General features: G+C 38.2%; 1 long non-coding RNA gene across 1 annotated transcript in view; it reads left to right on the forward strand.

Annotated features, from left to right (window-relative positions):
- Positions 1–227: 227 nt before the first annotated feature.
- The window catches only part of LOC123463394, a 44668-nt gene continuing 31007 nt past the window's right edge, over positions 228–13888 (forward strand). The window contains exons 1-2 of the long non-coding RNA XR_006638910.1: positions 228–456; positions 4473–4607. This is a non-coding gene — a long non-coding RNA (uncharacterized LOC123463394). The remainder of the gene's footprint in view (positions 457–4472; positions 4608–13888) is intronic.

Below are 13888 nucleotides of genomic sequence, written 5' to 3' on the forward strand. Positions count from 1 at the left end.
ACACACCCTTGAGCGGGCGCGCGCGCACACGCGCGCGCACACACACACACACACCATCTGTTGCATAATGCCTAGTTATAAATGACAGTCTATCACTCTAAACCAGAAAAGTTACAGATAACCAGCCAATTCCAACAATAGTTATCTAGAAAAGGAGCCACTCTGTTTTTCTGTGCCTGTCCTGATCAACTTCATGTTCCTTCTTGCTTAATACCTCAGATCCTGAATATCTACACCATAAAATGTGGGGGATTTAAAGGCTATGGGAGACTCCCTTTGAAAACTACTCCAGAGACAGTCTTTTTAATCCAGGATACTTGAAGTGGATAAAATGAGATTGCAAAAGGGATGTAAAAATGGAATTTGGTGAACAACTTCAGGGAAGCAACCATGACGAAAGACGCTTACTTTTCACCGCGTGTTGTGCAGAACGTGCTGGGGAACAGGGAAGGCTGTGTAAGTAAATAAACAAGCCCGGTGAGAAGCTGCATTTCTTGAGCCATCACAGAAGAGAAGGCTTGTCAAGAACAAGAACTGCTCAGAGGAAACATAAGGAAAACATTAAATAAGTGGGGAGTGCATTCTTTCTTGATGCTATACTTTAGAATAACTTCTTTTTTTTCCCCCCTTTCTGGTCCATGTTACCTTTGTATGAAGTGTGTGTTTACTTGCCAGGCTGAGTCTTACATTCCCTCAACTGCCCCAGCAGCTTACAAAAGGCTTTCATGGCCTGGTTTGTGCAATATAGCACCAATTTCCCCCTTTAATAAAGAAAACAATGTTCATAGAGCTGCCAGTGGATGTCAGGGCTCAAGTTTTACTAAGTTAAAAGCCATAGGCTCAGCATAGAGGTTGACATTTACTTCTTAGTTTTTTTCCCATAAACCATTTGCCTCATCCAACTTGGATAAAACAGGAGTGTAAGAAGCTCAGGGCAGAGCATTATAGTTTCGAATAGGCACAGATTGAAATATATCCAGAATCCATTGCCATTTCTCCCCTTTCCTTACCACCTCCTCCCACCAGGCAGTGGCAAATTATTTTTATCCATTTCAGCAGTGCCACTTTAAGGGAAAAGGATGTCTGTCATATTGTTGAATCCATACAGCAAATATGTGGAAGGGAGTGTGCTCCAGAAAGGCAGAGCAAGCCCAATAGTTTGGTAAGGGAATGCAACTTGTAGTGATGAGAGATGCTTGGCAAAGCTGGGGCTGACATCAGTCATTATACCACAGAGCTAATATGCAGATTCTGAAAATGCTCAACTCTGCAGTTGCTTAGATCTGCAGGCATCCCAGTGAGTCAGTCACACAGAGTACTGCTGGCAGGTCTGTGTTAGTGATACAACAAGAAGTCAGACTGGTTATTTAAAAGCCATTGAAATTACTACAAGGAAAAGTATGATTTTAGACAAAGAAATAGAGTAATTACACCAATTTTAAAAATGATTCAAAGCTGGAGAGATGGATTGGTGGTTAAGGCACTTTCCTGTGAAGCCTAAGGACCCATGTTCAACTCCCCAGATCTCATGTAAGCGAGATTCACAAGGTGATGCATGCACAAGATCACACATACACAGGGTGGTTCAGTATCAGGAGTTCATTGCAGTGGCTAGAGGCCCTTGTGTGTCAACTCTCTCTCTCTCTCTCTCTCTCTCTCTCTCTCTCTCTCTCTCTCAAAAAGTGAATCAATGCTACGTAGAATTAAGAAAGTGAGAAAATCAAAACCCATAATGGATTATTGCCTGTCAACAAGCAAGAATGTTCTTCTTCCTAGATAAACTTATGGGGAATTTATTAAAACTGTGTTGAACACTAGCTGGTATGCTTGCATTTTAAGTCTTGTTTCTTTCACAAATCAGCTAATTGCTGGAATCATCACTGAAATGAAAATCCAGTATGATTCACTATAAAAATTCACTATGAAAAATTTAATCCTTCCTAAAGTTTTGCTTGATTAGAGAGCTTTATCATGCAGTCTATATGTTGTACTAAGGAGGGACCGGTTAAGTAATAATACCAAGGTTAGTGTTTGTTCTAGAATTTTATTGTGTTTTAGGTTTCTTTTTTCATGGTAAACATGAGGAAATTTGGTTTTCAGAATTCCTGTTAACTCAGAAAATAATGGCAATATCTCTAAAAAGAAAGGCAGACTTGTAATTGAAAATGTCAAAGCTATTTCTAGTTGTGTGACACCACAGCATTTCACTTACATAGTGTGTTTAATTGAATAGGTCCAAATTTAGAAATCTGCTTTCAAGTGAGTTTATTTTCTGGAAATGCCTAACCCATTATAAGAATCCTAGATGACTCTGGCCCAGCGAAAAAAAATTCTAGAACTAGTTGAACCTACCTAGATGTCTATAGACTTCAGAATAACAAGGAGTTACAAATTTTAGACTGTAAGCTGGGGAAATACTCTTAGATACACTAGTGGAAACTTCACATCATGGGGATACCAATTGATTCCAGTTTTGCTTCAGAATCATAAGTGAGGAAGAACATGGACCTTGTTGAGGAAGAGCCATTTTTTAAAATTCCATGTCACTTTTATGTTTTCAAAACAAATGTTAGAAATAAAGGTGACTTTCAATTTTTTCCTATTCTTATCTTTTTTAAAAATAAAGATTTCTATACATGTGACTTTTGTCTTTAAACACATTTCTGGTCAATAGTATACCTCTAGTGACTGCACAGTATTAGGTTTGAGGAGTTATTATCAAGACTTAAAAGCAACCGGGCATGGTGGCATATGCCTTTAATCCCAACACTTGGGAGGCAGAGGTAGAAGGATAACCGTGAGTTCGAGGCCACCCTGAGACTCCATAGTGAATTCCAGGTCAGCCTGAGCTAGAGAGAGACCCTACCTCGAAAAACCAAAAAAAAAAAAAAAAAGACTTAAAAGCATTATGAGATATAGATTGCTACCTGAGAGATGATATTAATAAGTTAGATATTAATAAGTTAATAAGATATTTAAAAGTTTTGCATTTGCAGTGATATTTATTATCTTGAACTAGCCCTGTAGCACACTGTGTCATAGATAAGACAACTGGAGTGAGAAAGTGAAATCACTTGATCACTTGCCCCAAATTTATGTAGAAGGTTTCATGTATATATATATATATAAATAATATATACATATTATATATAGAGAGATAGAGACATACATATATATAAATAATATATATATAATATATATATATGTGTATATATATTATATAATATTAGCTCAAGATCTATTTTTTCTGTCATAGAACGATGATTTCCCTGGACTAAAGCCTCAGAGCTCCTTACCACTGGTTGCCAGTCAATTCAGCTAAGTTAGACTTGCAGAAAATCAGAGTATGGGAGACAAGACTGCTATGCTCCCATCCTGTGTTGGGCTTCATCCTGAAAATGGCTGCATTGGTGTGTGTGTGTGTGTGTGTGTGTGTGTGTATTTGTGTCTGTGTGTCTATGTGTGCATGTATATGTATTTGTGTGTGTGTGTATGCGCACATATATGTGTGCAGCATGTTTTCTATGGCTCTGATTAGCTCTCAAAAAGACCTCAATACTTTTACTTACCCCTTCCCTTAACTCTGAGCTGCACAGTGGAAATGGTTTCCCATAATTCCTGATCTGTGCATGACTCAGCATCTCTTTTGGGTGCCTTTTACCTTGTCTGGACTTTTGTTTTACTCTTTCTGGCCTTTGTTTTTATTTGGACATAGGATCTCTCTCTAGTCCAGGCTGTCCTGAAATTCACTATGTGGTCTCAGGGTGGCCTTGCTCTTATGGTGATCCTCCTATCTCTGTCCCCTTAGAGCTGTGATTAAAGGCATGTGCCACCATGCCTGGCTTCAATTTTTTTTTTTTTCTCCGAGGTAGGGTTTCACTCTAGTCTAGGCTGAACTGGAATTCACTCTGTATTCTCAGGGTGGCCTCAAACTCAAGGCAATCCTCCTACTTCTGCCTCCCAAATGCTGGGATTAAAGGTGTGAGCCTGCTATGCCCTGCCATTAAAAAAAAAAAATTATATATATATGGCAGTATCTTTGGGCAGTTCCTGTTCTAAATGACAAGATTTTCAGAGATGAAATTTGAAACCAGGTTACCTGATTTAAAAAGTGATTTTACTTTCCTGTCATTCCATCTTTCCTGAGAAACATACATTTATTAACACTGACTTGGGAAGAGGAGTAAGGGGTAGCCATGGTAGGAAGGAAGTCATATAAAGCAAGGAAGTGTGTACACAACAGACATGAGAGCTGGACCATTGGCTAAACCAGAGAGAATAACTAGAATCACAATGGCAAAACAGCAAAGCAAAGTTCATGTTCAAAGTGATAGCCAGGCATCAAAAACAAGGAGACAAACAGGAAGAGAAAGAGCAAGGCAGTCAGGAAACAGCCGTATTAGAAGTGAAAGCTGATGCTAATTTTGAGGTATGTTTTGACCAAGGTGTTTTTCTTTATTTTTTCCTGCTAGGTCACAAGTGAGTCTGGACTAGTCCACAGGTGAGAAAGGACACCTTATTGGAGATTATGGCAATTAAGGTCAATCATCCATCTATCTACTCATCTCAAAAATATTTGAAAAAGTGTCTTCTGTGAGTGATGTTGGGTAAGCATTGTTTTTATTTTGTCTTTTCCATAGCCTTTAAGGCAAGAATACTGAAGGGATGACTTTGTGGGTTGTGTATTGGGGTTCCAGTTAAAAGCAATGTCATACCTGATGATGGTAATTCAATGGCAAATTAAGGTACATAAAGGCATTCTCCAAAACAAGTTTTAGGAAGCTTGTCTTTAAAAACAACAAGGGACTGGGAAGATGGTACAAAGGTTAAAGGTGCTTGCTTGAAAGCCTTCTGGCCCAGGTTCAATTCACAAGCCACCCATGTAAACTGAATGCAAAATGTTTCTGGTTTTCATTTGCAGTGACAAGAGGTCCCAGTGCATACACACACACACACACACACACACACACACACACACACACACAAACACACAAATAAAACATTTATAAAACAGAACAATAATTTCTCTCTACCACACACTTAGCTATCATTTCTTCAATTGTTCCTGCTGATACATTTGCATAGCTACTTTTGGTCAAGTGGCTACTTTCCTTCCAATACTCAGTGAACTTTTCTTTAACACCATGCTAAATACTAGAGACACATAGCTGAAAAGAACAGGACCCTTTCATAAAGGAGAATATCATCCACAGAGGAGGCAGATAAATAAATCATTAAAGCTTGTATGTGATAAGCACTATGACAAGAGTTATTTAGTGTGTTGTGGGACCAGGAGAAAGAGGATAAAGGAACAATATCTGGGAGTGATGAGGAAGGAGATTAACATCTGCCTAGTGTCAAAAGCATTTGTGATGAGTATTATGTGAATGAGAGAAGAATCCTGCTTTGGGTCCCAGCTGCTCTGATTCCGAGATTGGGGGTGGGTGGGTTCTTCTTTCCTCCTGTTCTGTGGAGGTCAGTGGTCGCAGCTGGTTGACTACTTGTGAGGGAGGCATTCATACTCCAATAGTGTTATCAGACCTCCTCCTCCTCCCGCAATTCATTGTGGTTGTGTTTACTGTGTGGGAGGACTGTTAATGGCTGATACTTGTGTGGGGGTCTATACCAGTTAATGATTTGACCAGTTTACTGTAGCTACACTGTGATCAGAGTCCTCTTATGTGAGAAAATGACATTTCATTCCCCTTACTTTCTATAAGTGTTTAGGGAGATTTAAAGTAATGGGAAAGAAAGAGGGGTTGGCTTTCCTGGGTGTCTAACTGCTCCTATTTTGTCCCACTTCTCTCCATACCTCCTTGTGTTCTTCAGGATATGTTCTCCCTAGGGATTTGTGCATTCAGCCTTATCACAGGTCTGACCTGCTGAGTCTCTTCCATTTGGTTTTCCAGTCCTCTGCATTCCAGAAGTTCCAGAATGCAACCCAACCCTTGGTCTCATTAGTGATAAGGACTGATTAATGCTTGCCTTCTCTCCTTTTCCTCTATATAATATTTTCTTCCTAGAAGAATGTTTTAATTTTGCATTGGTTTATGGGGATTGATAGAAAACTCTCTGGTTGGCTTATGGTTATGATATTTGGATGCAAATCTACTTGCAACTTTTTCCAATTTGGCAGGTGGTATTCTGTGTTTATAGGTAGCATTGCTTCAGGAAGAAATATTTGGCAAGATGAGAGAGAACACAAAATATTTTTTTTTCCCAGGGAGTTTGTCTGACTTATGTATTTCTATATATAACAAGCTATACCTAAACTAAAAATGATAACTATTGATGGCTTCCCATGCTTTGTGCATGGACTGTATATCCATTGATCTCTATTGGGCCCCTCATTCGCAATGCTCAGCTGTTATGTCAACTGAGATGTGAGAGATGCCAAGCTCCTCTTCAAAAGCATCCTTTCATCTTCTGAGTATGTGGCTATCTAGTTTTCAGACCAGTAAGAGCAGAAGTTTCAAGGCCCCTCAGAAGTTCTCCACTGTTACTTCTACTACATTTTATTGGTGAAAGTTATAGGACCAGCCTAGATTCCAAGCTTAATTCAATAGACCCTATCTTTGATATAAGAAGCTGTAAGTTGTTGGCTATCTTTCATCCACCACAGAGCCTAATGAATGCCTCAGGATCTCAAATTTTTTGACCAGTCAGAAAATTTGACACTGAGCCGAAACACAAAAGATGAAAGTGGGGTTAACTATATCCCCCATCTCACCACCTGTAGAGTGTTCATGTCCTAGATGAGTTCTTTCCCTGAATTGAGTCCCAGTTCTAGACTTGAAATATTATAATAAAGAAATACAGAGTTCCACTTTGCCTATTTTTTGACTTTATATTCAAAAGCAAAAGAAATTATGGTTTGAAACTCATAGAAAAATCTGGGGTAGCTTCATCTTGGAGAAGTCATGAGAATTTCCTTCATAGAAGGCAACTTAGAGCCTCCCTTTTTTTCTCCTTTCTTTTTATCTCAAGAGTTATTTTTGTATGTATCATAGAAACTTGCCTGGACCTTCCTAGAAGTTTATGACCAGACAGTATTTTAGTCCACAGAAACATATACTTTCAATTTCATCACCCTGAGATTTAATGAACTAAGGTATAATTTTGCATACACTAAAGATTTGCCTCAAGGACTGAGGAAAGGAGGTTCATAAGCCAGTGAATTCATTCCCTTGGGGTTAATTGATTCTTTGTCTTCCTTGAGAGTGACATGTTACTTTCGCATGGCCATATGGTGAGCTTTCATTATTGTCACCATAATAATGAACATTTTTAAAAGTAACATTGAAAATTGCATGTAATATGGTATCTTCTATGTTTAAGAAGAATTAATCCTTCTATGGTTTGAATATGTTACCCAAAATTCATGTGTAAGACATGTGGTACTCAATATAGTGGTATTGAGAAGTGGTGGGATCCTCAAGAGATAATTACATCTTGGGGGAATCCAGATGCATAAAGATATTACTATAAATCCCACAACAGTGGGTTGGTTATTGTGAGAGTTGTTACAAGGCGGTCCTGTCCTCTGTCATTGGACTCAATAATATGTGTGTTTTTTCTTTTCGTGCCTACATTCCCTTGTGGGTTTTCCACCACAGTGTGCTACAGCATGAGGCATTCAACAGAAGCCAAAAAGAAATAAAAAATGACAGAGCTATGGTGTTTTACTTAGAGAACTATGACCCAAAGTAAATTTTTATAAATTCCCCAGGTTCAGGTACTCTGTTATAGCATCAGAAATTAAATGGTCTTAAAGCTTGGGTATGCGGAAACCTAATCTTCAATAATAGTAATTGAAGTGGGGCCTTTTGGGAGAAGCTTATGTCATGAGGTGCTGCCTTCATAAATTGGATTAGTGCCCTATACAAGATGGACCAGGTAAGGACTTGGTAAGAAAGTGCCATTTTTGAACAAACAATCACCAGATACCCACTCTTCTGACTTCTTAATTTGGACTTGACTCCAGAACTATGTGCAATCAAGTGCTATTGTTTATAAATGACCAAAGCTAAGGTATTTTGTTAGCAGCAGGAATAAACTGAGACTCATATTATATTTATACACAAGCTTGGGCTAGTTTCTAGTAGGTAATATCTTGAGGATTTCTCCCCAAATTAATTATATGAATTGCTTGGTTTTCCTTTTGTGTGATGTGTGAGTGCATATACATTTTTATTTTAATTTTTTTTTTATTGCTGAAAGTACTTAAAAATCATCAGAACATAAAATTTATCCTAGAACTAGAGAAATGACCTTGTGGATAAAGTATTTGCCACTCAAGCATGAGTATCTGAGTTTGGATCCCCAGAACCCACTTAAAGCCAGACACTGTAGTATCTGTAATTCAATGGGCCTATGAAAAGGAGGCAGAGACACTAGACTCACTCAAAAGTTTGCATGCCAACTAGCCCCACAAATGAAGCCATGAGCAATGTAACAGGAGAGAACAAGAGAGCCTGCCACAAAGAAGGTGCTTAGTGAGAACCAATACCACAGTTGTCCTCTGGTCTCTACATGTGTGCCATGGCATGAACATTCACACAATGACACACATATATGCATCATAAACACAAACATTTTTTTCAAAAACAAGTTTAAGTTTTCTAAGAAACTTAAAGACAAGTGAGGTACGTTCAACTTATTTTTCTTCTGAACAAATCTTTGACATTTGGCAGGGCAAGAAGGTTTAAACTGTGTAGGGAATTATCAAATGTGATTATATGAGAGACCTGCTTCTAGTAAGGATAGTGAATATTAGAGGTAGAAAAATGAGCACAGGCACAAAGACTGTAAAAAAGAAAAATCAGGGTTGAGTAGGTGTCTTTGTAGTAGAAAACTTAGCATATGCAAGGCCATAGGTTCAATCTTGATTATGGAAAGAAGAATGAAAAAAAAAAAAAAAGCAACAGAAGAGATGCTAGTGTCCAAGGGTAAATTTTAGGTTTTAGAGACAGCCTGGTGGAGCATTAATGAATAAATTAAATTTTCAACTTTATTGAATTTTTCTAAATATAAGTGGAAATGGGGAAAAAAATTACTCAGTAGGTTGTTGTAAAATGATTTAAAACCTCTGGCAGATACATCTGAGGGTTAGCATGTCCTGTGAGATTGGAAAGAAGAAAAATTATTCAGAATGCATATGAAGGTGAAAGGAAATGAGTACCAGGATACAAAATAAAGCATGGCATGTCATTGTTTTTGTTTCTCAACCACTTTTTTAAAGTATTTGGTATCAACATTATTATTGCTATTGCTACTGATATGGCTAGTTGTTACTAAGGAGTGTATGAATGTATTTTCCCTGTCATGATCAACTTATAAATGACTCCCTGGGAGAATTTCCAAGTGAAGCCCTCAGTAGAGACACAGATATGTCTGATTGGATACTAGTACTGATGGCATATTCTAACATAGGAATTGGCCCACCTAATGAGAAATACTTTACTTTGCAACCTTGAAGCTTATTCTGATACATTGCTTAACCTAAAGATAGTAGCTTTTTTTTTTTTACCAAAAAAAAAAAAACGCAAAAGACTTAAATTTAATTTTTAGAGAGAGACAGAGAATTGGCATGTCTTAGCATCAGCCACTGCAATAGAACTCCAGATGCTTGTGCCACCTAGTGGGCATGTGTGACCTTGGGCTTGCCTCACCTTTGTGTGTCTGGCTTATGTGGGATTTGAAGAGAGATTGCATACGAGTCCTTGGGCTTTATAGGCAAGCACTTTAACCCATAAGCCATCTCTCCAGCCTCTAAAGATAGTAGTTTTGAAAATGTTAAGCAGATGTGTTTTTACTTCCTGAAAATTATATTGCCCTGTGATTGCTCTCACCACCTAATCAAGGCCATTTATTTTTAAAGGAGGGGACAGTTGTCACCTAGACTGAAATTTCATTTTGTCCAAGTTTTAAAGCTGCCTTCTTTAAATTCCTAGTAAGAATAATCTTGCTAAGGACTTACTGAGAGACTTGAGATTTCAGGCTGAGGCAGTGGCATAAGGGATAAAGTGCTTGCCTTGTGAGAAGGGGGTCAGAGAGAGGAGAATATCCCTAAGGCTGGCTGGTGAGCTAGCAAGGGAAACAACTAGAGAGGGAGACCCTGCACCAAACAGGGTAGAAGGTGACAAGTGACACCAGGAACAGTATGCTGACCTCCATGTGCATGCTATGGCATGCATGCACCCCTCACAAACACATTTATCACACCACACAAGTAAGAAATTTCAAAGGTCAAATTTCCTTTGTATATATAAAAGCAACAATGTGAGTTTAAATATAAAATTTCACTGAAAACTGCAGAGCAGTGAGGAATAATTACTGAAAATGACATCCTTTGTCCATAAAGTAGCAGTAGATTCCCTTTCTAAAACTGGAGGAGAGTGAGGATGTAGTGAAGATGTAGTCAGACTCAAACGTCTCGATGGCGAATCATTCATTTCCATTTTTCTTACACAGGTAGTGGAATTACTCGTCGCCACTTAGATCCTTATATAAAATGTCAACAAGGAACTGGGAGTGGTTTGAATCAGGTGTCCACTATAAACTCATGTGTTCCAACTGTTTTTTCCCCAGCCTGTGGCAAGTTGGGAAGTGGAGTTTTGTAGAAGAAAATTCAGTAGCACGCTTAGGGATGTCAGAGCCTGTTCTCTCTTGCCAGAGTTATGCTCATTTTCCTGCTCCTGTTTTCTACCTGCTGTGAGAAGGAGGTGATGTCCAATCTATGCTCATGACATGCTTTCTCTTGCTATCACAGAGCTTCCCCTTGAGACTGTCTACCAACATAAAAATCTTTCCTCCCATAAACTGCTTTTGGTCATTTGCTTTATGCCAGCAACACGAAAGTAACTGAAACAGAACTTTACAATCAAATGTCAAAAAGATGAACTAACATCCATCCTTGGGCTGGTGGGAATTGATACAATTTTTCAAGCTCATGGTTTGATGGGGGTCAGGCAGACACATTCCCTTTAGCATTTAAGTATGGGTGGGAAGTGGCCAAAGGGAGTCTGCCTGCCATGTTCTGCCCTGTTGGTCATTCTAGAGCAGGCACTGGGCTGGGGAACACTGTCTCCTCACAGTCTTCTGCACTTGTGCAGAGGTTGTGTTTCTTGCCACTCCTTTAGGCATGGAATATAAACATGGGAGGGAATGAGAGCAAAAAACATTCCTTATGTAAAGATAAAACCTTGAAGGCTTTTCATGGAAACACATAGCTAAATGAAGCTCTCATCAGATGAATGACGACCAGAGTGAGCAGAGGGATCTGCCTGTGTTCCCTATCCCCTGGTACCTATGCTGGCATGAGCACAACTATGGGTCCTTGGAACATTGAGGTCTCCCTGATTCTTTGAGTTGCTCACTCAGACTAGGCCCTAACATATATAAATTAAAATATGTGTGTGGTCGGGCATGGTGACACACTTTTAATCCCAGCACTTGGGAGGCAGAGGTAGGAGCACCACTGTGGGTTCGAAGCCAGTCTGGGAATACATAGTGAATTCCAGGTCTGTCTGGGCTAGAGTGACACCCTACCTCAAAAAACCAATATATATATATGTGTGTGTGTGTGTGTGTGTGTGTGTGTGTGTGTGTAAGGGGTGTGAATAAGACATTAAAATATGAAAATGTCTATCAAAATACAAAACTGAGAAATAATGGACCATTTATAAATTCAATAGCTCTTTATTTTTAATGGGCACTGAAATAAAATAGATTCACTATTGCTGAATTACGAGCTATTTAAAAGTTAAATGGATCCTTTTCTTTGATGTTTGTTATATTTTGTACATATATGTATATGTAGTTTTGATTTTTATATTTGAGACAGGGTCTTATGTTGCCCAGGCAGGCTTCAAACTTATTATCCAAGGTTGAACTAGAACACCTGATCCTCTTGTCTCAACTTCCCAAGTGCTGTCTGTTGTTAAAGAATGATGTTATGTGGTCTCTGGTTTTCACTGCTATAATGAAATACATTAGACTTTATTATAAAGAGGTTTGCTTTCCTTATAATACAGCATTAGTTCTCCTCACAGAGGAATAGACAAAAGGGAGAGAGCACATTGCTAGAGTGAATAGGGGACTAGGTTTAATCTTATAGCAACCTAAAGCCACCATTAGGAAAACTTAGGAGGATCCCATAAGGCCTACCTTAGTCTCTTCCAAGGGTAGTGCTCCAGTGATCTGTCAATAGATCCCCACTTCTATAGTATCTTTGGTGAACAAAGCCCATGCAAACTGTAGCAATTACCTGTAATGCCAAGTTGAGACACATGAATTTTAGAGAACTTGGAATTCTTGAGAAATAAATTAACCTAATCTTTCCCACATGCCAAGTATGTCAGTCTGGTGCTGCAGTGCACAGCATTGATGTGGCCTTGGAACTCAACATCACCAAGTTCCAGACGGCTTCTGGATCCTTCAGACAGTCTCTGTGGAGTCTCTGAGGATCCATGGGAACTGGAAGACAATAGGGAACTTGCTTGCAACTCGAGGTAGGAGAACATTTAAAGCATCTTGGAGAGACTAAAATGCATGGTACTTTTAAGGACCTTTGGGGAGGGAAATCTCAATTCTCCTTGAGAATTTCTTAAAAGTAAAACATCAAGTTAATTTCCCTCAAATGACAAATCATGCCAGGAAAAGGCTTATGCCATGAATTGAAATTTCAAAACAAACTGGAATCTGCCCAGAAACCCACAAATCTTCTGATCCTTAGGACATCAGTTTCATCTGATTCACAAAATTCACAGACTCTGTAATTAGAATACTTACAGTAATCATGTAGTATAATATGACTTCTTTTGAATGAGAATGAGTAAACAGACACCTAACAGATTAAATGATTCATTCAACCTTTTCCTTGGGAGGTTAAGAATAAGATCCCCTTTACTTCTGGAATGCTGTTTACCAGACCAGGATTCTGAACACTGTCACTCACTCTACTTTAGAAGTTTATCTCCTTGTTCCTTGTGCCTGCTGTCTGAAAAGAGTTAACTCATTAAACAATTCACACATTTATTCCCATTGCTTTACCATTACTTGAATACATGTGGGTTTTTTTTTTTTTTTTTTTTTTTTTTTTTTTTTTTTGCATTGCTATTGGTCCTCATTTTTGTTTCAAGCTAAGAAATCCTCATCAGGTGCAAAACAACCAAGAATTTATCTGTTTCCTTTGACTAAATATTTTACTTCTAGTCTTTTTAATAAATATTCACTGCTTTTGTATAGTACTTATTTGCAGAATCTAGGATCAGGTGAATTCTGAATCTAATTGAAAGAAGACATTTTTGCATTTACTTTGGTAACTGAAACCCCTATTTGTTTTTATAACTAAAGAATTCCATATGAATTTGCTGTACAAACTGATCCTGTTTTTATTTTTCAGTTGTACTTAAGGGAAAAAAATAACCTACTCAAATAAATAAAGCATTGTGTTTATGTATTATTTATTTTTGTACTGCTAAATTTATTCACTTATTTTTAACTTACTGCAATGAATAAAAGTCACTTGGATTATACTTCCACACTGCCAACCACTGAGTATAGTGAATGCCTACTATTAAGTGAATAATAAGCATAAATATATTAAATATAGTGAGAATGACACTAAAGAAATGAAGAACACTGGTTTTCAGGCATTCATAATTTATTCTTGAGGAAGGCTTCACAAAAAAATAAAAATATTCTGCATTAACATTCTTATGACTGGAGAGAAGTTACTGTTCAACTGTAAAGAAAAGAGAAAACTTGGTCCACTCAATTAAGGAGCCTATCTCTAAAGACCTGATGGTAAGTCAGGCTTCGCATCAAATTCAGTCTAAATCTGAAGACAATATGGGAAAAGGGTAGGTCAGATGTTGAACATATG

The sequence above is a fragment of the Jaculus jaculus genome, chromosome 9 (assembly GCF_020740685.1).
Source record: "Jaculus jaculus isolate mJacJac1 chromosome 9, mJacJac1.mat.Y.cur, whole genome shotgun sequence".
Lineage (NCBI taxonomy): Eukaryota > Metazoa > Chordata > Mammalia > Rodentia > Dipodidae > Jaculus > Jaculus jaculus.